General features: G+C 41.4%; 1 long non-coding RNA gene across 3 annotated transcripts in view; it reads left to right on the forward strand.

Moving 5' to 3' along the window:
• The first annotated feature begins 7,339 nt into the window (after nucleotides 1-7,339).
• Nucleotides 7,340-27,523, forward strand: part of LOC114018033 (uncharacterized) — a 56,295-nt gene continuing 36,111 nt past the window's right edge. The window contains exon 1 of one of the 3 annotated variants that reach the window (XR_008733347.1): nucleotides 7,340-7,954. This is a non-coding gene — a long non-coding RNA (uncharacterized LOC114018033). The remainder of the gene's footprint in view (nucleotides 7,955-27,523) is intronic. The other 2 variants (XR_003563428.2, XR_003563429.2) reach the window with 2 other exon arrangements.

A 27,523-nucleotide genomic window follows, 5' to 3' on the forward strand; every position in this document is an offset into this window, starting at 1 on the left:
CAAAGTATTTGTCTTTTTTGTTTGAGGAGGTGAAAGTACATTTGGGACAGAACTGTACGGTCAACAGAAATCCAGCCTCTTTTACTGCCTTTCTACTGATATGATCCATAGATGCTTAAACATTCCTGTAGGCCAGAAGCCATTCTCTCTGAGCCAAGATAGCCATGATAGAAAAGGAGATCAGTGTAGGATCAGACAAGATAGTGCTAGGAGCATGCTGCACTAAGGAAGCTATGCAATGATTTTGAAAGCCAAATGGGGTGCTGGAGGCTTTAGGATGGATTGAAAGCCATGAAGCTTTCTCAATAGAAGGCATGAGGAAGTCTGAGGTGGGAGAAAATTTGATAATTATATTCAAGGTACTATTGGAAGCTCTGCCTAGACCTAGTTATGCTTTTGGACATTAAAATTGCTCATGTATTTACAGGGATTTGTAGAGGTTGTAAGCAGGCAGCATCTTGTCACCTGCTGTTAATAGGAGTGGGTTCATTTGGGAGGCAGGAATGGAGAAAATGCTTCTAATTACTCTAAAATAAGAGCTGTGGAGATTACAGTGTGGGTGATCCAGAAACAACCAAGGAAGTACATGTAGTTGCTGTCTGTTAAGAGTACCATGTTTTTAAAACGATCAAACAGACCAATACAAAGCATTATTTTTCATAATGCAGGGCTTGATTCCTGATTCGCCTTGACTTAGGGAAATATACAGTGGGTACAAAGGTCATTAAACCAAAGTGTTGCATCTTTTCACTATTGGAAGATACAATCAGCAGATCATGCTGTGCTGGTGGGCATATTGGGAGGTTACAGTCCCCATACACAAGTCAGGTGATGTAGATACATCCTTTGGAACCTGTTTTCTGTGTGCCAAGGAGCACTCCCACCTGCAGTGTGACTCTGAGGGTTTTGGCTGTGCCTTTGTCATGGTTTTGAGGTCACACTCTAATATATGGGATTGATTACATTATTATTCTGCCTTAATTAGTACAAACTGTACATTGATGTCAAGACTTCTTTCTTCTAAAATGGAAAAAGAGAAAAAAATCTGTTGTATATCCACAGTGGTCTATTCTTAACCAAATAGTAAATTCATGATGGCTAAAAAGGTAATATAGTGAATACCCTGCAGGCTCTTGTTCCAGTTAAACTTCTGGGAGAGATGGATGTTCCTTTCAAATGTTTTTATTGGTTAAAGGTAATCACATGAAATAGTCCAGTCCTCACAAATTTTTAGAAGATTATATTGCAACCCATAAAAAGAATATATTAGTCTTTATTAATTTTCACATTAAAGACTTTCACTTTCTATTAGAAGGTAGCTTTTTTATGAGTTGTTTGAAAACAATGAAACAGTGAATTTTTACTTTTGGTTGAACACAAAGGACATTGTATGCTGTTTGCACAATGCTAAATGTTTTTTGGTGAATCCAGGATAGGAAGAAAAAGGGAGGCTAGTAAGAGCAACAGATGGAGTATACACTGTGACTGGGGATAGGGGATCATCATAGCAACGTAAGTGTTTCTGACTGCTTTTCTGTTTTAATGGTATTGTTGTTCAAGAAAATCCTGAATAAGGACTGCCGCGAGCTTGTCTTTTTACACCTATTCTGTGTGAATCAAAAAGTCCAATAGTTCTAGCATACCTGGATGCAGTTTGCTTGGATTTTCATCATGGGAAGAGAATTGTGCTTTAGCGTGGTGACAGCAGAAGCTATTAACACTGTGCCAGGCACAGAAGGTGGCATGTGGCTGAAAGGAAAAGAAGACAGCATGGATTAAAATAGGGTTTAGGCACTTTTGAGGGTGTTATGCATGGCACTTTAAACAGTTTAAAAGTCGGTAGTGGTCCACATAGTCATTTGGAAACCATCACTTTGTAGTCAATCACAAGGGCTCATGAGGCAGCGGTCATCCACATCTTCTGCCTGGGTACGTGGTGGGGACTCCAGCCCCTTTTTAGAATGATAGCAGAAATTTTGCAGATATGTGACTGCTGGCACAACACTAGGAGTGATGGGGAGAACCAGTTTCTTATTTTTCCTTCCCCACATGGACTATCAGGGTAGCAGTTGAAGAAAACCAGTTACTGCTGTTTCCCATACTTCAATTCCCTTCGTGTACTGAGAGGAAGTGGAGAGAGTGTGCAAAAGAGGAACAGAAACAAAGCTGAATAGCAAAGAAGGTCAAATATCAGCTGATGACTGTGAATCTTGAAATATATGTCCATCCCTAAAAGACATGATTCGAGGTGGCCACCCCACACTTTACCCTTAGTAAGTGAGAGAGATTAGCATAGCTGATGATCATGCGTAGTTACTGATATTCCTTTCATTCCCTCTGCACAAACTCTTCAGCTCCACATCTGCCTTTCCTTAACCTATAAATTCAATGCCCAAATCGAAACCTGTCCTTTTCTGCATCTCTTCGGTCTGTTGGTTTTTTTGGTGTGGTTTTTTTTGTTTTTGTTGGGTTTTTTGTTTGTTTGTTGTTTTTTTTATAAGAGTTTGTTGTAATTTTTCCTTTTTCCTGGCCTTTTGGGCAGGGTGATGTCTGTGTTTTCTTGTACCTGGCATGGTTGGTGCAGGTGAAAGGCTGGCTTGATCTGCAGCACCTCTCTGCTTTCCTCCAGCCCTTGCTCCTGGGAGAACAATGCGACTCCAAAAAGGAGTTCTTTTCCCCATTTGAGGAAGACGCTTCAAAGTGGCTTCCCAAAGGAAAACTGGAATTCATGTGAGGGCTGGGGACCAGCTTAGCCAGCTGCAACCACAGTGGCGTGACTTGAGAACAGCACAGGCAATGCTGTAATGAGCAAGATGCTGCCAACTGTTACTTCATCTGCCTTGAGAGTTTGGGAGTAAAGAAACAGAGAAAGGAAAGTGCAGCCAAAGGCACTTAAATATCATTAGAGTTATGTAAATCAGGCAAGTTAAAAAGACAGAACTGAAGTGTTATTTCCCTCTTGGGGACTTCTGGGGATAACTGGAAAGGGGAGGGATGTCTTGAACAAAGATGAATTAACAATTTTTCTAAAATGTGAGATTTTGTGGGTAGACAGGAAATAAACTCATATTGATGTCTTATTTTTCATGGTTGATAAATATAGATACATGTTGCAGCACAAACAAACAATCAAGCTACAACAAGGTCTTTTACCATCTCATACCATCATACTCTTCATACAGTCCCTCTGCTGCCTTCTTCACATCTCACCTCATCCAGGGCATGTGTTCTCTCTCTTCTTGCTTCTTCCTCAGCTGCTCTCTCTTCATTGGCTCTCAACTACTTAACATAACCAGCCACACCTGCACCTTATCCACATCAGCCAACCCGCCAGCCCACAGCTGTATATTATCAGTGTTAGTTAACCCAGCTTCATTCCTCTACAGATACAGAATATAATCCTTTAAGAATAATATTTTTCAAAAGGTTCATACCTGGCTTTAACAGTTTAACTGTGATGAGTATATTGATTCATGAAAAAAAACTTAACCCATTTATGTGATTTTTTTTTTTTTTTTTTTTACTCTCCCAAAGTGATTAAAGCAGTTTATTCTTAACTGCACGTTTTTAGGTTGTATGTAAGTAATTCAGAGCTCGGAGTAGCTAGTAAAAACAGGGCTATTGAAGACCACAACAGGTCATCTACTTCCCCAAGTCTTCTCATCCATGGGCAGGACCCATTACACCTGTGACTTTTCCCTACAAATAAGTGCTATCAATGATGATGTTCAGCCGGGGTACAGAAGACCGGTGCAAAGCAGCCTGTCCTGCACACCTCTGCTGTAACGGGGGGTGTGTGTGGGGGGTGTGACTGATGGGAGTGACTGCTTCTGCCCAGTGCTTGCCCTTTGAGGAGTTTTGCTCAGGTCAGGATGAGGTGACTGTATTTATAATTGTATGTCTCGAAATGCCGCAGAGCTTTGTGTCAACATTCAAAATTAGGAGGAGTTGAGTTGTGGTAGTCTATGAAACAGTAATCAGAAAAGCATGGCAGATTACTAAATATTTGTCTGGTCCACGTGGCAAAGGACTGGCAGCAGCACATTATGAAACTCTTGATCAGGTTGATGTTACAGATTCTAGCTCATGCCTCTTCCTATTCATTATATTGGAGAACAAAAATCTTATCTGAATTAAGGTGTTAAGGATTGAGAGATTAACGTGGAGATAAAACTTTCTATGTGTAACCAACCTTCTATTGTTGGTTGCGATGCCACCTGCAAAGAGAGAGACATACTGTAATGATGGCTCTCTGCAGCGTGCAGAGAAGTAACAGATGAAGAGGCAGGAGCTGACCTAAGTGCCGAGGAGCACTGAGCCGGGGCAGTGCCAGTTTTTATGGGGAAAAAGAACATGCATAAAGGGGTCAACAGCTAATGGAACATGGGCAAAGCCTGGGCCCAGCACATGGAAGCATTTTTGCCTGAAACTGCTAGTACATCTGCACTGCAAAATACTGTGCCACAGAGAGAACCAAGAAAGCTGACTGTGGCTGCAAGCAGTTCTGCATGGGATTGCTTTACTTCTTAGGAGCATTTAAAGCCTGCCCTATGCACCTAAACCAGCTAACATAAAGCTTCACCTTGCAGGCTCCCATCTGTTGTGGACATACCCTGATTCACAAAGTGTAGAGGTTGAGGCTGATGAAGGTTATGACAGCTGATAAATCTGAGCATTTGTTACAAGTAGTGGCTTTAGCATAATTTATGGCCGAGGCCCTGGCTTTTCACATCAAAGCAAATTGAGGGATTCAGAAGCTATTCATAATAGTAAAAAAAAAAGTATCTGATATTAAATGAGGTTATCTTAACAATGTATCATGGTACTAAAAATGTGCAATTATTTTAGCCATCTTGAACAGGTGTTAGATTTCAAATGTTTGAGAAGTGATGTGCTACAATAACTAGTCCAGGGGTTTTCAGTGAACCACAGTATACTCAGCTCTAGATGTGCAGTTACAGATTGATGACTGGGTGGAGATTTCTGGATTTGTTTTAATGGTTCAAGCAGCAAATGAGAGTGTAGGCGCTGCAGTTCCTGAGACAGGACTTTTTTTTGGAGACAGTTTTTGGGGTGGATTTTAGCAGCTAGTTCACCTGAGCAGTGAATGCCATCTCTAGTGCAGTCCTTGTGAATGTGCAAAACCAGGAGTTTGGACAGACAAACAGCAGCATTGTAGCCTACTTGCTGTTTTGGAAGTACAATTTTCTTCTCCAGTGCTGCCCACTGGACCTGGTCAAAGTGGGATTTCTCAGCTTTTTTGCAAGAAGAGAATAATCAAATCCTGAATTTAAGACTTAAATCCCTAGGAATGAATATCCCTAGAATTTAGTAAATGAACTACATATGAAGAAAAACACCTAAATGTTGAGAATTTTAATGACCAATGAAAGGATTTGAAAGGATTTTTTTGCTTTGTGTGGATATTGTGTACACACCACAGTGTCCTTGAGAACCTTCTGCTCTGGGGACAGAAGTAGTGCGACAGAGGTGTTGTACATTGTGCATCAGGGTTAGCCTGTCTGCTTTGCCCACTGATTCTGAGGGGACACTGGATGAAAGCTCATATTTAAACTCTGGGTCTTTCCAACACAACTGGTTGTTCTAGCTTTTTCATGAAGTTGCATGAGTTTCTCAGAGCTGTTAGACTAACCAGTAAGACAAAATTCACGTTAAGGAGCAATGCATGACACTGCTTAGAGGAGGCAGAAGATACCGTGTTTCGAGAATGACAGAAAAACTGTCTTGAAAGAAAACCTGCTGTGCTTCAACCTTACAGTAAGATGCTGCTTGGATAATATTGCAACAAGGCTGTACTTTTCAAAAGTATCTAAAAGATGTCTTTAAGTGTGAGCAATAGGAAACTGCACAGGTACCTGCTAATTGGGCCACTCTACTTGAGAGGCTTTTGACATGAGTCATAGGTGAAACCAAGTCATACATTTGTAACACTGTTTTATTCATAAATCTTAGCAGAGAGATGCAGAAGTGAATTATGCTTTTAGACATACAGGAGAAAAGATGAGCAATGGGGTGCACTTTTTAGAAACCTGAGAGTTGTGCTGAGAAGATGGAAAATGATTCCCAGCTCAGCAGAGCCTCACCTGCAGAGCTGCAGTCCGCAGAGGTCAGCTGTCCAAGGGAGACCACAGCCTTCCCCTCAGACAGGCAAGTGGGTAACCTTAGCGAGTCTGGACTCAGGCAAGTTGGGCTATAAGAGCAGCTGCTGCTCACACAAACAAAGTATGATACAAGGCAAGGATTTCCACCTGATGGTGAGTTCAGGACTCGGGCGAGGCTTGTAGGTCCTGATGCACAGTGGAAGAGAAATTGTGTGGTCTAAACCAGCAGCAGCTGCTGTATTACAGGCTTAGTGATTTCTCACACCTGTGACAGGCAGCTGTTTGGGATTTGGTGGGGTATGTAATGCTCTCCAGCACCACTGTGGTGCCTGCTGAGTTCCTGCAAGTGTTGTAAATGGAGATTTTTCTGCTCTGAATAGGCAATGGGACTCTTTCAAAACCAAGGAGGTGATCATGTATGCTGCTCTACCTTGGTGCTGTCCGGAGGTGCAGGGGAAGAGGCAGCTGGCTGGTTTTGGTCCTGCCTTGAAGTGCTGTCTTACGCAGTTCTCCGGGTGAGTAACCTGGGAGCTGCTCATGCTAGTGCTCTCTGTGGTGCAAAAAAACCTGGCTTACCCACAGGGCAGCAACAAATGCCTGGCTGAGGTGTGCAACAACCCAGTTGCCCCAGATAATCAACTGCCTCTCCACCGAGTTTGTGTAAAACGTGCTCCAGTACATTTTTGTAGCTTATTTGCAGAGATGTAAATGTTTATCCAGAGTGTAAAATCACGGTGAATCTGAATGTACATCTCAATCTCGGTTATTCTGTAGCTTCGTCCAGAAAAGGAGCAAGTCAGTCACTGTGCAGAGGTGCTGCATACCATCCCTTGAACACACTGGCCTTGTCTAATATTCACCTGAACTGAAACTGTGACTTAACTGCCTGCAGGTGTGGGGACTTTCTCCTTGAAAACAATGTAAACCTATGGAGATTTGATTCATAAAATATGTCTTGACTCTGTTTCACAGCTTTTATTGAAGTAGCTAACACTTAATGAGGCCTCGGAAACATTTGTATGATTTTTTACTTGAGGACCTAAACCAAGTCCTGACTATGTGATTCCAGTTTGATTCTGTTGCGGTCAGCTTATTAAGTTCTTTTCCTGGGAATAACCATCAGTTCCTTGTTTTTTCTGTTTTGTTTGTCTTTACAGTGCTCTATGAGAACATTGACCTCATGCACTGCTTTCCTTGGCAAGTGATGTCTTCAGCTCAAGTTGGAATGTGCAATTTGTATAAGGAAAGTAAAAATCATCTCACACCCTATTGAGAAATATTTGTTAGAAAATAGAGCAGTATAATACAGAGGGAGGCTGCAGAAGAAAACACATTTCTCACAAAAAAAGGTCATTAAAAGCAAAAGCAATATATACTTAAATTGCAAGAAAATACCCTCTAGAGGGCCGGGAAAGACAAATGCACAAACACTCTCAGATCAATATCAGGAAAAGCAAAAAAACCCAAGCAAATAACATAGCACGTCTCTTGCAGACACAGGGAGAACACAGATCTAAGGGGCACGATGTGGCTGGGGTGGGGGGCAAGGAGGGTTATATTCAGCCCTCAGGTGCAAAGAATAAAGCTTCCTCCTCTCCCGACAGGTGACCAGCTTTCCATAACCCAATGAGAACCTGTCTGCTCTAGCCCTGTCTAATAGTGACTTCATATTACCTACACCTGCTTCTCATGCTTAGCTGATTTGCATTTCTCTGCCTCTTTCAGTTTGAAAGCTGGATAATCCTGAGCTCTGTTAGTATGCTGAGGTCAAGTGCTGAAAAGACTACTAATCTGTTTCAACTTGGTCATGTAGCAAGTGGGCAGTATTTGAGGTATGGTCTTTCTTTACTATTTTTATGTTTTGCAGATAGCTACTGTGTGTATCAGTATATTCTTTTAATCAAAATTCCCTTTCTCTTGATCCTGTGAGTGCCTTGAGGTCCTCTTGTCTCCTGGGACAGGCAATTGTATGGTGACGTTACTGAAGTGTAAGGATCACTGTCTCTGAATTTTTGACTCTCTTCTAGAAGCTAAGAATTTGCTAATGTGTTGTGGCTGGTTTTGCATATCTTCTGTGATGCTTAATCCTGTTTTAAATGACTATCTTGCCGCTGCTCTGTATTAGAGGGCACATGGCCATTGAATTTCTCTTCTGGTAGACCTAGTGTGTCAGTCCTGGTGAACAGGTGTTTCCTGTGTCAAGTTGTATTGTTCTGGCCTTGCATTCGTCGATTTGTCTTCAAAGACAACCATTTCTAGCCTGGTCAAGGGGAAGTTCATTTTTTGGATGAAAAAGGTATATGTAAGAAATTGTGAGGAAACCAGAAATCCTGGCCCAGCTGGAAGTTGAATATTGCCTTCAGTGGGGCCTGAAAATGAACCTGAGACTTGCAGCCTAATTACTCCAAAAGGCAAAGCTTAGGGCTTCAAGTTCATTATCTCTTTGCTGTTCTTCTTTATTCCTCCTCCTGCCTCCTTTCTTCAAATTATTTCCTTAATATAGCAGTTCTGCCTGTATTTTTCTTCTTATTATACCTAACCCTAATTTTAGGCATAGGCAGAATGGAAGGTGGCTGCCTACTTGGCTTTATGCTCACATTAGACTTGGTGAAAGTGGCAGTGGCTGCTGCTGAGAGAGGCGTTGGTGTCGGTAGGGTGATAGCAACAGTTGACCAAGGGGGAAAAAAGGTAACAGAAAAAAAGCTTTTCTCAAATGTTTAATGCTGCTTTTCATCCCAGTTTTGTCCTACCTGCTGTGATAGCAAAAGTAACCTGTCCCTGTCTTCTCCTCCTCCAGTGGTACTTAATATTGCTAAAAATACTTAAGTCAGTTCTACTTACAGGCTGTTCTGCAGTAACAGTCAAGGCTAGTTTTACTGGAATTAAAGAAAGGCCCTTCCTCTTTTGACTTGAATGCTTGTTGGATCTGGGTTACAGCTTGTTAGAGACCTGTGTCTTGATTTAGACTCCCATCAAATAAGTTAATGCTAGTGGGAGTCCTCTCTGCAGGATTCTTCAGTGTCTAAAGACATTTTTGGTGGTTCCATGTCCTAGTAGCTTAATGCGTCTCAATTGTTTTACTGTTTGGTTTTCTTTCTTAGCTTAAAGCATTTTCCCCATTTGCCCCTATTAAGTGGTCTTTGAAGCCTACTTTTTGTTTAGATATTTAAAAAGCTGAAATGTTAATAAAAATGTTGCTGCTTGCCTTACTTTTATTAAATTCTAGGCTGTTCATATAAACTAAGGTTGCTCATGCCAAACCTGTAGGCTAATTGCTTCTGGGCCGTGCTCCAGGCTTGTCTATCATTGTGCGCCGTTATTCCTCTGGCCTTGTTGAACACGTTTTGCCTTTGGTTATACTCATTTCAGTTGGTGCAATAGTAAAAGGAATGAGTTGCTCTGAAGATGGTTGGCAAAGATTACCCAGATGTTTTTTTAAAGATTTATCAAGGGACAATAGGAAATGCATTTGTCTCCTGGTAAATTTATGAGGCCACAGCACCAGGTGGTTGCATTATATGAAGACTGTTCCTTGAACAGTCTGCTGTCTTCTGGGTAGTTTTATAAGTGATTTTTTTCTTCAAAGCTTCTGTGTGTTTGTGAACTGAAAAGTTCTGTAACAACATTTATGCAAGTTTGTTTTTTTCTCACAGCAAGTTGAATCAACTTCAGCTGTGCACTTACCAGCAACACAACACTTCACACGCAGAGTGCCCGCTGGGCAAAATTAGCTTCCAAAAGCAGTTGTGTTAGAAGTGGGAATATATTTTATCCAGAAGAACCTCAAGTATAAGAAAAACCCAAACGGCTTGCAGGTGGCCTAACAAATCACTGGCATAACCAGGACTTTTAATTTGTTGACACCCTTTTTCAAAGTTACGAGCCTGCCCACTGGCAGCTCGCTCTAGTTGATGTGACACCCTGAAAATCAGCCTAGGCTAAGGTTCTTAGCTTATAAATGCATCTCAGACACTAGGCTTATACAAATATGCATATGCTTCATTCAAAGTTGGTGTCAAGTTAGCTGCAGTCACCTTGTGCTGGTTCCCTAAGGATTTATTCTGTTTCTTATGTTACTTGTGCAGTCCATGTTGTTACAACTGCTTAGCTACCGCTGCCCAAATGAGTTAGCTTAAACCTGCATTGAGCTGCATTGTAGACAGCCTAAACATCTCTCAGCGGAAGAATGCTTACTCATGATTTTAAAAATGCAGTTTACTGGGGTAACGATCTGGCTGTGGGATGAGGAGGCTGTCTATCTGTGGTCCTGCTGTTGAGAGTGCTGGCCCCTGGGTTTATCAGTCCTTGTGATTTGTGTAGTTATAAAAAAAGCCCTGCTTACTAGTGTTTGCATTAGAGATGTCATCTTCATCTGTGTGTATAAATGTGTTGCTGTTTCTATTATTTCCACAAACTGTCGATTGTTCATCTGTCCTTTTCAGTGATCACACCCACTGAACTCCAGTGTGCAATAAATTACCTTCTGAACAAACTGGGTTCATTTGCCAAATGTTGCAGGGAAGCAGCCTGGCAGAAATTTATACTTAGCTGATAAGAAATGTCAGAGCTGAGTATTTATGTGTTAATTGCTGTAGCAACAATATGCTTACATCCATAATCTTGCCTACAGGATCACCACAGAATTACTTCAATTAAAGGCAGAAAAGATTGGTGTAGACAGATCATGTTAAACCATTCCCACAGTCTATTGCAGGATTCCCCTGTCTTTCCCGTAATGGCTTCTCGGGGCTTTTCCAACCTACTGTTAAAGGAATCAAGAGATGGAAGATTTCACTGTGTCCCTTGGGAGATATTTCTACTCTTGGAATGTGGGGTTTTTTTTCTAATGTTCATATTGCATTCTTGTTTACTTACTTTCATTCCTATTAATATTCTTCTATTATAAATTATAGCAATCATTGATGTGTAAAATCAGTGTAGAATCAGTGCCATATTTAAACAGTACAGTAAAATAAATGTAAACTTAACTGCGCTCTGTAGATTCTGATTCTTTTTAGGTTTTTTTTATAGTTGATATGCTATCAAATATAAACTGCCATAGTGGGACCTAACATGAGCCATTGTTACCATTAAAAGTGCATGGAGATTAAAAGACACTGACTTTTTTTTTTTTTACTGGTGTTTGGATGCTTGAATATTTCAGACAAAAGCAAAGGCAGTGTAACAAAATGACTGTATTTCAGTATAAAGTTATGTATTGAAGAGAGGTGTGCCAAAGAGTAATATGGTTATTATTGCTATTAATGTGGCCATCCAGATATTTCTGCCTAAGTCAAGACTTGTGAAATGCCACATGGATAATCTAGCAATGCTCAAGAGCTCAAATTGGTCCTTCACTACCACCTTTATGGCTAAACAGAGCCACATGATCTGCAAAACCAGCAGTTCCTTTACCACATACACAGAAACATTGGGATGTTTTGTGGATTTGTCCAGTAAATAGAACAAAATTGCTACTTTACATTTGTATCACTATTTATTGAGGGTTGAACTGAAGGAACCTGTGTGTATTTCTTCTGCATATGCTTTTCAGAGGTGTATATGTTACACATTGAAGTACAGCATTGTCAATTTGTGCAGTGGAATCACTGTCAATTCAGATCACCTTTCCAAACAGTTAGCTGTAAACTTAGTGGAAAAAATGAGTGCATGCAGTCTGAGCAGAGATAGGAATTATGCATCATCAAAGTGATGTGTGAACTGCTGTGACGTTATTAGATTTATTATTTTTTTTAAAGGCATGCACAGAATCTTTAGTTGTATTACATGTTATTGTAACAGCTGGACGAAACCTGCAAAAAGTTCTATTTAATGCTATTAAAAATGTCATTTAGGTGACAAGAATCTGAATACTCTTTACCTTTCCCTTTATTCAGACCTAATTGTCTTCTCAAATGCTTTTCCTCATGTAGCTTTTGCATTCTGCTGGAATAAAGCAAATGCAAACCTGTGTGTTGCCACAGTTGGATTTGAAAAAGCTGTGCTTGGTTTTGCTCTTCCTTTAATGGGTGTTTGAGTTTCACTTAAAGTTTGTGCTTATTTTGATCTAGAAAGTGTAAAGTGTGCATGGCTGCTGTGTGCCTGCTTACTGTGCTCTCTACTGGCTGGAGGTCTGTTGTTTGATTATAACATTAACACTGGTGCTGTGTGTTGGTGTGGCATGTGAAGGCACAGACTCAGGTTGTGGTGCAGCCAGAGACACTTTATTGTACAGAGAAGCTCATATTTATGTCTCTGAGCCTGGATACAAATTCCAGCTGTATGCACCACCAGGCTCAGGGCAGAAACCATTCATGCAGTTACATAGCTATATATCTCTACAAGCATGCAGACACCTTTTTGCTACTCAATATCCATGTTTATCTTTCTTTCTTTCCTTCACAATACCTAGCTGTTCTCTCATCTCCTGCCCGGTCAGACATTCTCCATCTTCTTCTCATATATATCTCTTCAGACATTCTCTGCCCTCCTCTCCTACATGTTGGAAAACCTTAGATTGCTGTGGTGGTTGGAGCCAGTGAAATACTTGGAACAAGAAGTCATGTAGGATCACCCTTAGGTGATGGCTAGAACAGGCTGCCCAGAGAGGTTGTGGAGTCTCCTTCCTGGAGATGTTCAAAACCTGCCAGGACACAACTCTGCAACCTGCTCTAGGAGAACCTGCTTTAGCAGGACTAGATGATCTCCAGAGGTCCCTTACAACCCCAGGCATTCTGTAATTTTGTGATGGTTACCCCTAAACTCAGTAGTTTACATTCATAGGCGCTTTTGAAATTGTGCAGTGCCTCCCTAGCTGTCAGCACCTCCTCTCTGTTGTGTTATAACCAGAGGGTATTACTGCCCTGTGTATGGTGACAGTCTGCATACCACAAGTTGGGAAAAGAGCACAGTGGCTGCTCTGGCCATTAAAAGCTATTGATTCTTGCTCTTAATGATTTGCAAATAACAATTCAAATACTTGATTAAAAACATGAATGTGCTGCTGTTTGGTGTTATTGCCTGTAATCCCCACCTCCGCCCAATTCCTACAGCGATAAAGGCTTGACCACTTGCATTTAAAGCTTGCTTTGTCTGGAGGGAGCAGTGCAATAGAGAACTAAATGTGTCATTCCCTGTTTAACTACTGTAGTGTGCGCTTCTAATAGGAAACTATGGACATTTCTAGTAGAGCCCATTTCTGACAACTGTGATGGTGTAGGTAGGAGTGCCTCTGTAAGGCTGCCTCTGGGGCAACAGCATGTCATGAGCTTGTTATTGCTGTGGATGTCAGTGCTTCTGTGCAGGTATTGCTGACAACTGGCTTCAGCATTTAACCCTCGGCCTATTTTCAGCTCTACCCAACTCCTGCTAGGGCTCTCCACTGTAGCTAACCCTTGATATCCTCCGTTCATGCACAACAACGCTCTCCTTGATCCTTCTTCCATTCTGTTTCTCTCCCTTGCTGCTTATCTTTGCTGGGCTTTGCAAAGAACCCTCCATAACTGAATGCTGGGTTAGATCACTTATCAGAAAAAAACTGTAGTCCCAGCTCTTCCTTTTTGTGTGTGTCAGGGGTGTAAATACTGTTATTTTCATTTGAATCTGGTTTCTGATGCACATGTTTCATCTCTCTGTCTTAAGCAAACTGCCTTCACAAAAATTGAGAAGTTTAGCCTTAACCCTTTCAGAAACGGTCCTCTTAAATCCTTCTGTGGAGAAGGAGAAGGAAGAGAAATCAAGAACTTTATGGGGACGGGGAGGAAATAACTGGATATAATCTTGCAAAATCCTATAAACAACTGGGCACTACCAAGACAATCCTCTTGGTATCATCTCAGTAAAGAACAGGCCATGAGAGAGCCAAATTACCCTTCAAGCAAATAATCCTGGAACTGGGAAGCAGATGATTTTCTCTGTTTTCCACCAGAGTGAGAAATTTTCAAGTCAGTCAGAGAAGAACAGGAACTGTAAACTGGCTGCATGGTAACAGTACCTCAAATGTGCAGCAACAGCCTGGTTAAATAATACTGCTAAGGTTGCATGGCCAGAACTGTCAGAAATATTTCCAGAATGAAGTGTGGCTGTGCAACCTTAATTCACCTGTAAACATGTATCTTTCACAGTGTAATCCTTAATTGCATTTATCATAACATTGTTCCCCCTGTACGGTATTGCATCAGCCTGTGCACAGCAGCTATCTAATGTAGGGATGAATTAGGGGTATAGTAAAGGAGCATTGCTGCAGCAGGCAAAGTGTGTATATATAGGGTCTGTATTGGGACCAGTACTGTTTAATATCTTCAACAGCAGCATAGATAGTGGGATCAAGTACACCCTCAGCAAGTTTGCAGATGACACCAAGCTGAGCGGTGCAGTTGACACGCTTGAGGGACAGGAGGCCATCCAGAGGGACCTGGACCAGCTCGAGAAGTGGGTCTGTGTGAGCCTCATGAGGTTCAACAAGGCCCAGTGCAAGGTCCTGCACCTGGGTCAGGGCATCCCCTGGTACCCATACAGGCTGGAGGATGAAGGGATTCTGAGAGCAGCCCTGCTGAGAAAGACCTGAGGGTACTGGTGGATGAAAAGCTGGATGTGAGCCGGCAACGTAGACTCACAGTCCAGAAAGCCAACTGTATCCTGGGCTGCATCCCAAGCAGCCTGCGCAGCCGGTCAGGGGAGGTGCTTCTGCCCCTCTGCTCTGGTGAGACCACACCTGCCAGACTGTGCTGTATTAAGGCACGGACTCGGGTTGTGGTGTAACCAGAGACACTTTATTGTGTAAAGAAGTTATATCTCTAAGCCTGGATACAAATTCCAGCTGTATGTTCCACCAGGTTCAGGGCGGAAGCTGTTCATGCAGTTGCATAGCTATATATGGTTATAAACGTGCAAACATCTTTTGGCCAGATAAACATTTTTTTTCTTTCTTACTTTCCTTCATAAGACCCAGCTGTTTTCTTACTTCCCATTGGTAACAATCAGACGGTCTCCATCCTCCTCTCCCATACAGGACTGTGTCCAGCTCTGGAGCCCTCAATTCAGGAAAGACATGGACGTGTTGGAGCGGGTCTGGAGGAGGGCCACAAAAATATGGAAGGGATGGAACACCTCTCCTATGAGGACAGGCTGAGAGAGCTGGGTTTGTTCACCCTGGAGAAGAGAAGGCTCCAGGGAGACCTTATTGCAGCCTTTCCAGACTTAGAGGGGGCTTGTGTGAAAGATGGGGACACTTTTTAGTGGGGCCTGTTACCAACAGAACAAGGGGTCATGGCCTTAAACTAAAAGAGCGTAGATTTAGACTAGATATAAGGAAGAAATTTTTTATTATGAGGGTGGTGAAACACTGCCACAGGTTGCCCAGAGAGGTGGCAGCTGCTCCATCCCTGGAAACATTTAAGGTCAGGCTGGACGGGGCTCTGAGCAATTTGATGTAGTAGAAGATGTCCCTGCTCATTGCAGGGGTGGGGTGGACTAGATGACCTTTAAAGGCCCCTTTAATCAAGTCTGATAAAGAATTATTTACTAGTTTTGTGTGTTTGGCACCTAGAAAATACTGAAGCCAGGGGTTTGACTTGCAGAATAACTGACTATGTGGAGATGTAGTTGGAATCTAGATCTGTAGACGGTTAAATAATCAATGATTATGTAGTTAGAAGAAAACAAGAGAGATGTCTTGCATCATATGGTGGTATCAACTATACCTTTACTAGTCTTAGACATGGTTGTCTAACTTGTTCTTAATATCCTTCATGGCAGATCTTCCAAGCAGCCTAAGCATGCTATCATAGCATTTAAAACAAAATAAAAATAAAATTGCCAAGTGTTTTGTCTCGATTATTCATCTGGCAATAATGGATAGGACAAGAAAAATAAACTGACATTGACAGCATATTATTGGGTTGGGGTTTTTGGGGGGTGGGGTGGCGGGCGCGTAGCACTGTTTCACATATATGACGATTTTTGGCTTCCCTCAGCCTTTTAAGGCTGTACAGTGCTTAGCTGTCTAACCTACTTCTTATAGGTGGCATATTTTAGCTTTCTATCATTTTCCTTTCTCTCTATCTGGATGTTCTTTGGCTCGATTTTATCATTCTTCCCTCAAATGGGTAGAAATATTTCTAATGAGACTTTACCAGTGCTCAGTGCAATAGAAAGGTAACCGCATGTGTCTTGAAGGCTCTTTTCAGCGTGATACAGGAAAGCAGGAATTTGTACTCCTATCTCATCTTGGATTTTAGTAGACACCAAACAGCTGTTCCACTGGTACTGTTTTCAGAAATGGGTGAAACAATGTGACTGAAAATTTCCAAAATAATTCAGCTCAAGGGGAACAAAAATGCTTCAAGCCAAGTAGTTGGAGTCTGGTGATTATAGACACCAGAAAGGCTCAGGTCATCTTGAAATCAGCTTGCCTCAACTCTACCTGTAATAAAGCTCTGTGTAGTCTAAGCATCTTTACAGGCCTTCAGGCAGAATTTCCTTACCTCCTCAGAGAAACCTTAAATGTGTTTATTGAATGAAGATGGTCAGAAAGTGAGCACAACAACATAAACTTCACCAGCCAGTAACTTCCATGGGAAACTCCTTTAGTGTTCAAAGAAAAACAGTTTGCATAGTGAATTGCCGTCCTTGTGTCTTGCACCATAGGGGTGTGTATGTGTTTTGGTTTTAGTGTTTTGTGATCTCCCATGTAAGCTGACTAAAAACTCATATTGGATTCAATGCTGATAAAGATGTAGTCTGTCATGTTACAGCTGCTTTCAACATAGCAAAGTTGTGTACCTCTTTCATATATGAATAGATTTCTTTTACTAGAAAATAAATCTTTAGTACTGATTGGTTGGTATAAGCACATCAAATATCATATCCAGTATCTGCTTCCCATACTCTGAAAAGCATTTGACTATTCGAGAAGGCCAACGTTTGACTCGGACGCTCAGTAGTTCTAATGAATGTTTCAAACAAAAGGCGATGCAACTGTCAGCCATCTCCAACAGGTTTCTGGCTTTGTGTTGACAGGCCATGCAGGAGAGTGCACTGTGGTTCTCAACCCCTCATCAAGAATTTACAAGAATTCTTGTAATACTTTATTCTGTGGTTAAAACCTTCTGCTGTTTAATACTTGCTGTCTGCTTCCGAGTGATTATTTACTCAAAGCTGGCATAAGAGATGTACTTATGTAAAATGTTAGCCACAAATTCTGGTGTCTAATTTGTATTAAACTCCATCAAGTGAAACAGTGTATTAGTTCAGGGTTCCAGATAGTTTGTGGTGGTGTTCGGGCATTGTTGAGTCTTGTCACTGTAAGACTCATTAACAAGATTGCTCTAAGCTGCTAGAGAAACTGTTGCATTAATGTTATGTCATCGTCAATGTCAAGAGAAATGAGATTTGAGCTTTGAGAACAGTGGCAGGGAAAAATGAAGGACATAGTCTTAAAGGTGTCTTGCTGCCTCAATTCAGAGCAGCAATTACCTTTCTCGGACCCAGATACCAAGACTTGACTGGATACAAATGCTACAAAGATTAAAATTTTCTCTAATAAATATGATAGATTTCTCAGTGATGCTTCTGATATCCAGAAACATGAATGTCATAGACTTAGATGCAATTCAAGAGGAAGGCTGAGGAGATCCCCTACTTACATAAACACTCCCAGTTGCTTCTCCAGGATGTGAGATCTGTGTTCAATAGTACTAAGTTTTGCAAACCTTTGGTAGAACACTTCTTACAGAACATAGCCTGAGTCTTGCTATGTATATGGAATGTTTGTATTCTTCATTTAATTATCTGTCATGCATTTTTAGTTGCTGTCATTGATGTGACTAGAGCAGAAACAATTTATCATGGTTCTTAATGATCCCTAATTAGTTAATAGTCAGTGAAGCTCTGAAATGCCTTCCCTCAGTATTGGGGCTATACTGAAGTTATGCTAAAGCTCTTATTTTTGTAAGTGAATTGCTGTTACCTATTCTTCTTTTCTATTCACTCACCTCCTTGGAGTCCCTCATGTCTTAAGGAGACCGCAAGCATGCACTTGGTTAGATGAAGGATGATTTCACTTCATGACAGATACTGGCATTTCTCTCTTACCTCTTCCTGGGAAACTGCTACCTCAGATTGTAGTTGGTCACCTACATACCCTGGTCGTGGCTCTGCCTGAAAACTCCTGAGGACAGCTGCTTAGATGTGGATCCCCTGCAGTATTCACAGCCAGTCCAGTTCAGCGTAGTGAGGAGCATCAGCATTTCTGTGGTGTCTGGATTGATTTGACAAAAGCATGTAATGCCTTCACTTGATATACTCTCTGAAAGTTGGAGTGAATTGGACTGTTCTGATAGTCCTTTGGCCCATTCTATTAATGATGAGAGAGATCCTGTGCAATAGGAAATCCTCCCTCAGTGGGGTTTCTCATAAAAAATGGAGCGGAGCAGGGTTGTATATCCATATCTATTCAACTTCTCTTTTCAGTACTGCAGATCTTGACCTTAGCCTGTGACATACTGAGGGTAATTTGCTCAGCCTTAGCAAAGTTATTCAAATCTGAGTTCTGTGAAACCAGCTGGCAGTAGATCTACAGGGTTTCACTGGCTGCTTTATGACCTCATCCAAACACTTTCATCTTGTGATTGGTATCCAAAAGGCGAGGCCATATTTCAGCTTGCCCAAAGCTAGCTCTGCAGCCCTCTATTTGTTGTAGTTGCAGACTCAAAAATGTACTGTTCTTGATACTTTACTCTCTCCTAATTGATGATAAATACCTCTGCATCTCTGGAAAACAAGTGTATCTTGAAAGATATATGCAAAATTTTCTTTTGCATGGAGGAGTACAGTGATCAGTACATATCACTGATGTAAATATTTGGCTGTATTCACTTGCCACAGGCTGGGCACAACATCAGGGTGCACATTCCAGAATGCCCAAGCAGGTCTTCTAAGTTAGCTTGTTTGTGGTGACAGACCACCTGAGTGACAGTGCAAGAGCAACCCAAAGTCCTCCCTTACAACATGCCACATCAATAATTCTGAGGGATAAGCTCTGAGACACCTGGAGACAAATCTTTCCTTGTGTGCATAGCTCTTGACATGAAACATGCAGCTAAGCTAGAGGTCAAGAGAGAAAAGACGTTTGGAGAAATTCTGTTGCCACATCTCAGTCATCTGAAAGTCTCATGTTCAGCTTGTAACCATGCATGTTATGTGTGGGATGATGAAACTAAATATGGCTACTTAGCACAGAAGAAATTGAAATTGTTGATTAATAGAAGGAGAGAGAACTAGAGGGAGTTAACCATTTTTCTTGGAAATGTTCCTTGATATTACAGTATGACCAATGCTGTGCTGCAGTCAGTGCCCTTCTGACTGAACTGAAATGAGTTGTTTCTGACGTTTTAAAACGATGAATGTGCTCTATTTCTTAGCATAATACATACCTGCAGTCTTAAACATAAACTATATTGCCTTGTGATGGCAGCTCAATGGTGTCTGTAAAATGGTTGGATGACTCGAGCCTAGCTAAGGCTGGACTGGAGCCTGTGTTGCAAAACCCCCCTTAAAAGCTGAAAATCTAAAGCCCAACACCTTGTGCTAAAGGACTGAACTGCCCGTAGAAACTTTTGTTCCCTTCTCCTCTCCTTTTGGCCTCTACAACAGCAGCACCAATGCACATGTGAGAAGCCCTGTGTGTGAGTGTTATGCAGTTGTGTAGTTTGGACTCTAAACAGAGGAGTTGAGTCTCTGGAGCCTTTGATCTTTCCTTAGAGCTAAATTCAGGATATATTTTATGTTTTCCAAATTGGAGTGTAAGCTAACGGGCTCAAGCAAAGCTGAAGGGAATAATATTAAGATAGAGAGGAGGCATTTGTAGAGGAGAGAATGAAAAACAGTCTAATCAGATTGAAAGACACTTTGTACCCAGTGCTGCATACATCCCTTGCTGTATTGGGACTTTGTTGTACTGTGCATGGGTCGTTATTGTATTAAAAGAAGAAAAAAAAAAAAGGCGGTGGGTGGGGGTGGAGGAGCAGGGGAGTGGAGAGGCAACAGACTGCTTTTTGAGAATATGTGATAGAGGTCGCCCACAGAGAGGGCAACAGATCTGGTGTAACAGCTTCTCCACTGTTTCTCAATTGTAGATTAAAGTGTTCTGTTGACGTGGTAAAGAAAAAAACCCCACAGTTTCCCGGGGCAGTGGTGCTCTCTGGTGCTGTAACAGTGCCTGGATGTGTGCTGACACTGGCTATGAGACCTTTATTCCAATTAAAGGATTATTAAGCAGTGCACAGTTCAGCTCAAGACCTTGAGAATGCAACATATCTTGAAGCTTCTTAGCTGTGGACAGATGAACTTCTTCCTGTTATTGGTGGTGCTGTCTGATTTTAATTTCAAGGGTTAATTGCTTGTAGATGTATATAGCAACTGGATTTCAGTCAAGAAGACAAACTTTAGAAGTTGAGAGGCTGTAATGTATTAATAGTATATATGGCAGTAACATGTTCTGGCAAGTGAGATCCTGTAGCTTCATCATTGTTCTTAAGTAGAACTATTTGTAAATTGACTTGCTCTTCTGGGGAGAGACTAGTTTTGTGATTTTATTTTTATTTTTTAACTCTTGGCCAAACTTGAAATGTAAATGTGAAATATCAAGGGGGTTTGTATTCAGCTGATTGAACTCCCTTAGGTCTAAAGGCTGGACTCAGTAGTTAGCCTCAGCTCCTGGGAAGTGCCCCATAACTATTGGCATCTCACTTCTGTCTTGTACTTGCTCAGGAGGGCAGAGGAGCAGGAGATGTGCAAGACGTCTGGGCAGCAGAGGAGAAACAGGACCCTAAGCTAAGGTCATCTGTCACTGAGGCAGCACACTCAAACAATGTAGATTAATGTTGAACTCATCCAAAACTGAATGGGTGATTCTACTTCCAAAAAAAAAATCAGTGGTTTTGTTTTGCAGCAGCTTGGCTCAGTTTTTTTTTTTTGTTTAGACTTTACTGAACAAAAGCTGTAGATCTGTGTACCTTCCAAAATTTTCCTCCAGAAAATTTCCCTGAAGAAACAGTCTTTTTTTGCTGAAGAGTGCTTCTTTGTCACTCAAGTCTACTACTTCTCAGGGCTCTGTAAAAATGTTCAAGTTGTGCATATCTCTGTCCTAAGATCTATACAGTCTATGTATATAAATAGATAAGGGGTAGGGGGTAAAAGGAAGCACAGTGAAATGAATCTGCTAGTTGTCTGTCACATCTTTGCCAGATAAACATATCACATTTATTTGAAGATTCACGTTATTTTGACAAACTTCTACACTTGGTACCAAAGCTTTTGGGCCTGAACCCAAACCCCAAACTCTCCAAAGCTTGCAATACCAAAGGAAAAGGCAGAGCAAGCCTGAGTGCCTCTGGTAGGAGAGTCTAGGGTAACAAACATTTTAGAGAGGTCTGTGCGTAAAGGTGGAGGTCAGGATGTCCCGTATAAGGGCTCGTTCTTAGTGCCTCAGACAGCTGTGCTTTGTGATAAACTAGGCATGCTGTATAGCTGATACAGCTGAGAGAAGGCTGAAGGGCAGTGTAGAGAAAAAAGCCAAATTGCTCTTCTTGTGCTGGGATGAACTGGCCTTACAGAGACCTGTGCTGTGAATGGTAATACTGCCTGGAAGGCTGAAACTGCAGCTATTTTATTTTGATGTGGCTGGGTAAAATAGGTTGTGGAAGACATCTGCTTTGGAAGTGTATTTGGCACGATAAATAACATTTACATGTCTCTTCCAGGAAATATCGCTGTGACATTTACTGTTGGGTTTTTTCCGGGTTTTTTGTTTGTTTTGTGGGGGTTTTTCCCTTGATTTTGTGTTTTTTTTAACCTGTATCCTTCCCTAACCTTTTTTGAGACTGACAGATCAGCTGCTTTAAAGAGATAGTTCATACTTTCCTTTTCTCCTCTGAGAAGTGGTTTTATTATTATCACAAGAGTGCTGCAGAGATGTATGGCATTTTACAGACACTTCCAGTTTATTACTCACAAGGATTTATAATTTGATCCCTAATCCTACACTGAGTTTTTCAAGAACCATCCACTGGGTCTTGCAGAGTCATAGCAAAGTGAATGAGGTACCCCAAGGTTTTAGGGTCTATGTATAGTACAGCAAGGGAAAACAAGAACAGCAAATACCACCCACACGTCAGCAGCTGCCAGAGGATCTGAGCAGATAAAACAGCAATGCGTGTGTATGCAATTCTTATTGTTACCTCTGAATCTTTATAGTCCTTCATTTAAACAGAACACATACAACACAAATTAATTTGTAGGCTAAAATCTAGAAATACTGGAATAAAGAGCCATGTGAAGATGAGTGGTAGAAATAAATTTCCAAGAAGAAAATACAGGAATGAGAAACTAAAGTTTTAATTTTTAGATTATATCTGTGTAGCATGAATAATAGAAAGTCACATCAATTTTAGCGTTACTTTTCACAATTTGTTGATTTAACTCTCACCAATCCTCCTCCTCCTTCCCCTCTGCCCCTTCACCCAAACCTACTCCTGGCAAATAGCTTTGTGGGGATTTTAAACTCTTCAGGGTTTTCTCTTCTTGTCCCCATTACCCTTTCCCTCTTCTTTCCACACCTTTTCTTTTTTCAGTAAAGGAATTATATCGGAATGAATAATGAAAGGTGGTAGAGTAGTATGGAGTGTTTGTGTTAGCATGAAATCATGCCAACAGAACATGTACTCATATTTCTAAAACTTGTAGTTTCAGGTCTGATGGTTAGTAGCCCTTCTATCATGGAGGAAATTAGGGGAAAGATAGAAGGAGAGATTCCTTTATTTGTAAGGTCTGCTTCAAACCTTCTTCAGGTTAGCAATGCAGAAAACCTGCCTGTATTGCTTTTAGGGATCCCATAGGGAAGAAAATGGTACTTTGTTCTTTTTGGACAGAAAAGGCTAGGATTATATTTGTCATGGGTGACATCACTCAGCTCTCTTAAAAGTGAGGCTAAGACTCAATGGACACGTGAAATGAAGCGTCCTTTATATCTTTGTGTCATTTTCTCTGCCTACAAGTTGCCCATGATTTTGCAAGTGTACCGTGAATAACCATGTTGAATCTCTTGCCATGACAAGTAAAAGATGGCAGGTCCTAGAACTGCCCACCTAGATTTTTTGGTAGTATTATTTTGAGAGGAGTATTCGGAGAGCAAGATGTTTTGTGAACAGTTTAGTCTGTAATCTGGTTCCTGCTTATTCCAAGTGGCATCAGCCACAACACTGAACAAATGCAGAGCAATGCTTTTCAGTTACTCTGCTTTGTTAGACTGGTTAGGTGTCTTACACAGTCATGAGGGCAGCGGTTGCTGCATTTGGAAAAAGCAGTGAGGGGAAGGCTGATGACATGTGGCAATGAAGCAGTATTTGTGGAAAAAGCTATGGCAGGTGACCTCTTGGATATCTCCCCTACGCATAAACAGGATTTTTAGACCGGTGATTGTGTTGTGATTAAAACTGGTTATTTCCCCTGCATCCTCCCCCACTTTCTCCTACCCCCTGCAGTTTCCTTGGAAAAATACTCCATTTATCACAACTAGAAATTTCTGGAAATGTATCAGTTCTGATCAAACTTACCAAGAATGTTCTCAAAAGCAGGAAAAATTGTGGGGAGGGTTTGAGAGGATTGACTGCAATAATTGCTTGAGTTTTGCATGCTTGTTGCATATGACCAACTTAACTATTTTAGAGCGCATTCCACTCCACCCCCAGCCCCCACCCCCACCCCCTTCTCTCCCTTTAAAGATCTAGTATCATTCTGGTACAGAATAGAAATATTTTAAGAATCTTAAAAAAATGGCATTGCAATACCAAGAACATTTCCCTCTCTGATCTGGTTGAGACTGGAAATTCCAAAATAAGGTGATAGAAGATGTAGACCACATAGTGCTCTCATGAGATGTGATGTTTTCAAGCTGCCTATGTTCTGTGTGCAGCTAATCCATTTCCATTGGCATCGTGGCTGCAGATTAGGCATGGTGCATCTTCACACAAGCATTACCTTTTATAGGGCAGAAATAGTCCTGTGGGGCTGACAGCCTTCTGGTTTGCTGCTCTGGCCCATACAGCTCTGAGTCACAATCCCACATGGGTCAATGTCAGTCATTTGAAAGGCCTAGCTCTTACAGAAGTTAATCTAATTCTTAGCTATATTTTTAAAACCCCATACTTTGTATTTCTTTAGTAGCGAAACATCCTATATGTTAGCTCCCAACCTGTATTAGTCCAATAAAGGCAATTAGTTTTTCCTATGGCAGAAAGCCTGCTCAGCGTTTGGCAGCTGCCCTTGGAGCATATCCTTGGAGCAGATGGCTGCTTGCCTGCCAGATGAGATACAAATTAGATTTCCAGATGATTGAAAGACGGTGGCAGGAAAGCAGCCATTCATCTTGACTCCTCCTCTATTACCAATCTGGTTAATCAGCAAGAACATAACCACTCACGGTTAGTGCATGTGCTCTGCACAGCCAAGATACCAGCGCATGGGCCCCATTGGGAGGAGGTGGGATAAGTTAAAAGGAAATGTTTTGTTCTTTGTAAGCATTTGGTTTATGATGAATACCAAATCTGCCTTCTATGTGAATGAATTGCTAAGCCTGATTTAGTCTGTAAGGAAAGCAAGAAATCTGTGTCAACAGTCCCAATACCCTGTCTCCATCAAAGTCCTGCACTGGCTCGTAACTAGGCTGGGCTCCCATGTAGCAGGAGGATAACTGTAGAGCTGTGTTGTGCAGCAGATTTATTTATGATCAGCTTTTAGATTCAAGCACCAACTTGACATTACCTGCATTTGTGTATCTGTGATCAAAGTATATGGGAGCACGCTCTGCTTGGCGCAGGAGGACAGGCAAGCAACCTAGTAACCTGTGCTCCTCTTTTGTGGTGTTTCTTTCTGAATTTTAAGTAAGATGCATCTTTATCTTTGAACATGTATTTTCAACACAGTCAAAGGTGAGCAGGTGATTGCTGACAGGTAAATTTAAGAGCTGGACAAAGGGCTTTAGTTCTGTTCCAGCACCCTTGGAAACAACCACAGACTTGCTGCGCGCTTGTGAAGTGGAGCCAGGTTCCTCATGTTCTAGCTAGATAACTGGGAAAAAAGCATTAAAAACAAAATAGCTTTGAAAACATAGTGGGGGAAAAATAGAAATATTTTTATTTCCGTAACAGGTGGAAGAATAAATACAGTAGGGCTACTATATGCTCAGTTGAACAAATGTGTTTCCAAATAAGTTAACAGAGTTATACTGATACAGTTGTGAAGGGAATTTGGCTGAGCACAGAAGTCAGGGACTAGATCTTCAGTTGATGCAAGCAGATGTGATTTCTGCTGAAGTCCGTGAGGTTACACTGATATGCAGAAATGGAAAGGAATAGCCCCAGGACAAGTACGGTTCTAGGGACAGCCTCTGTTGTTCCGTGTTCAAAATGCAGGTTTCTCTGTATCTTTATCATCTCTTCCTTTCATATAAACAGTGGGGAGAGAAAGATTTGTAAACCTGTCCTAATTTTATGAATCTCGTTTTTAATATTCTTTTCTTCCAGAGGATTATTCTTTCTAGTTAGTGTATCAATGTGTATATAGCTGTGAAAACATCTGTGTTAAAGTTACCGTGCAGAAAAAAACCCACCAAAAAAGCTTAGAAAGGTAGAGAAAAATATTGCAGCTATATCTACAAATGGTTTGTCAATTTTCTACCCTTGATTAAAAATGCATTACCTTCCAAAGCTGTTCTTCGACCCAAAGAGACGTAAAGCCAAAGAAATACATATTGTTACTTATGTTTTAAAGAAGAAATCTGGGAGGGCGAGGTCAGAGTCAGCACAAAGCTTTTCAGTAGGGTCAGCAACACTCAGGCTTGCTGTTCCAAGGGTACCTGGGGCGTTGGCTGCTGAGGCAGGGTGGAGGAGAGGCAGGGAGGGCTCGGCAGCATCCGAGGTAGATGCAGGGCCTGGGAAAGGGAAGGACAGCTGGATGACCACCAGAGCTCTGTGCAGGGGGCAGAGCTAGGAGATTACAGATTACGTCAGGATGTCAAGGATTAGCAATAGTGTTGATAGGTCAAAATGTTTAATAATGGCTAGTATGGAAGATTAGGAGTCTTCCCAGCAGGGTTTGGGGAAGGTATGGGGGGGGGGGGGGGGCGGGGCAGGCATGTCTCTCTTCTTTCCCCCACTTTTTTCTCCCCCACTGTTTCCTGCCTTCTGCAAGGAGGGATTGCATGATGAAGTGGCAGGGCCAAGGTGAAGTTCCACAGGAAGGTCCCAGAGTTTGTGTTGGGGATGGGGCTGCAAATGAAGGTGACAGTCGCTGTTGCTGTGTGGGGCTGCCTTAAACATCCCTCAGCAAAAGCAGAACTGTGCTGGCAAGAGGCCCACTGTGACAGTCACAGAAGAATCACATAGTAGCAAAGCAGGATGGTTTGCCACCCCAACCCAATATGTATTTTTTGTGTATAGGTTCTCTGGATGAGAATTGAAGTTTGGCTGTGCTCTGAAAAGAAACTAGAAGGGCTTTAAAGCTTCTGTGTCTATTATTTCTCAAAAAAAACCCACAACGGGTGTTCAGTTTAGAAGTAAAAGAAGGTTCCTTGTCCTGCTGTTTCTTTGAATGTTCAAGCTGAACTTTTTCTCTGGCTTTCACCTGTTACAAAGGCATACTGCCCTAGATTTAGACCTTCTAAAGCTGTATCTGCATTTGTTGAACAGATATGGTTTTTTCCTAGTTTCATCTAACGCGTTTGTGTTCAAATCTTAAAAGCAGACAAAGTGATTAGCAATTCAGGTGTATTTAGCTAGCTGAGAGAAATGCGTAGATTGTCCAGTGTCAAATTTTCATAGTTCTTCTGTATTTTATATATATATATATGTATTGCCATCAATGCACTAGAGATTTAGAAGGAACTAAATAAAACTTCTGCAAAGACTCTTTTTTTTTTCCTAGTAAAAGCAGCGCCAATGTCACTCCATTGCCTGAAAGCAACCAGCTCTATCGATTCAGGGTCAAAAAAGAGCTCACTTAGCTGTATTGGCTCTGCATTGGTATCACAATAAAAAGCCAGTGGTAGCCTAAAATGAATGAGGCTAAAGTCACTGCACTAAAATCAATAAGCCTAATAGTCACTACATAAAGAAAATGCATCTGAAGCTAAGCCTATGTCCTCATAGAATCTGTTCACCTTGGAAATATTAGTGGATTTATTTCTTGTTTTGCAAGGTTGATAAAAGGTTATTGGGTTTTGGTTTTAATTTCTTGATGAGGAAAGTGAGGCATAAACAGTACAAGACAGCTGTTGTAGTGCATTGTCTGTGGCACGGGTAGTATTTGAACTAAAACTTCTGCAATTTCTATTTTTACCTTCCTAT

The sequence above is a fragment of the Falco cherrug genome, chromosome 7, assembly GCF_023634085.1.
Source record: "Falco cherrug isolate bFalChe1 chromosome 7, bFalChe1.pri, whole genome shotgun sequence".
Taxonomy (NCBI): Eukaryota; Metazoa; Chordata; class Aves; order Falconiformes; family Falconidae; genus Falco; species Falco cherrug.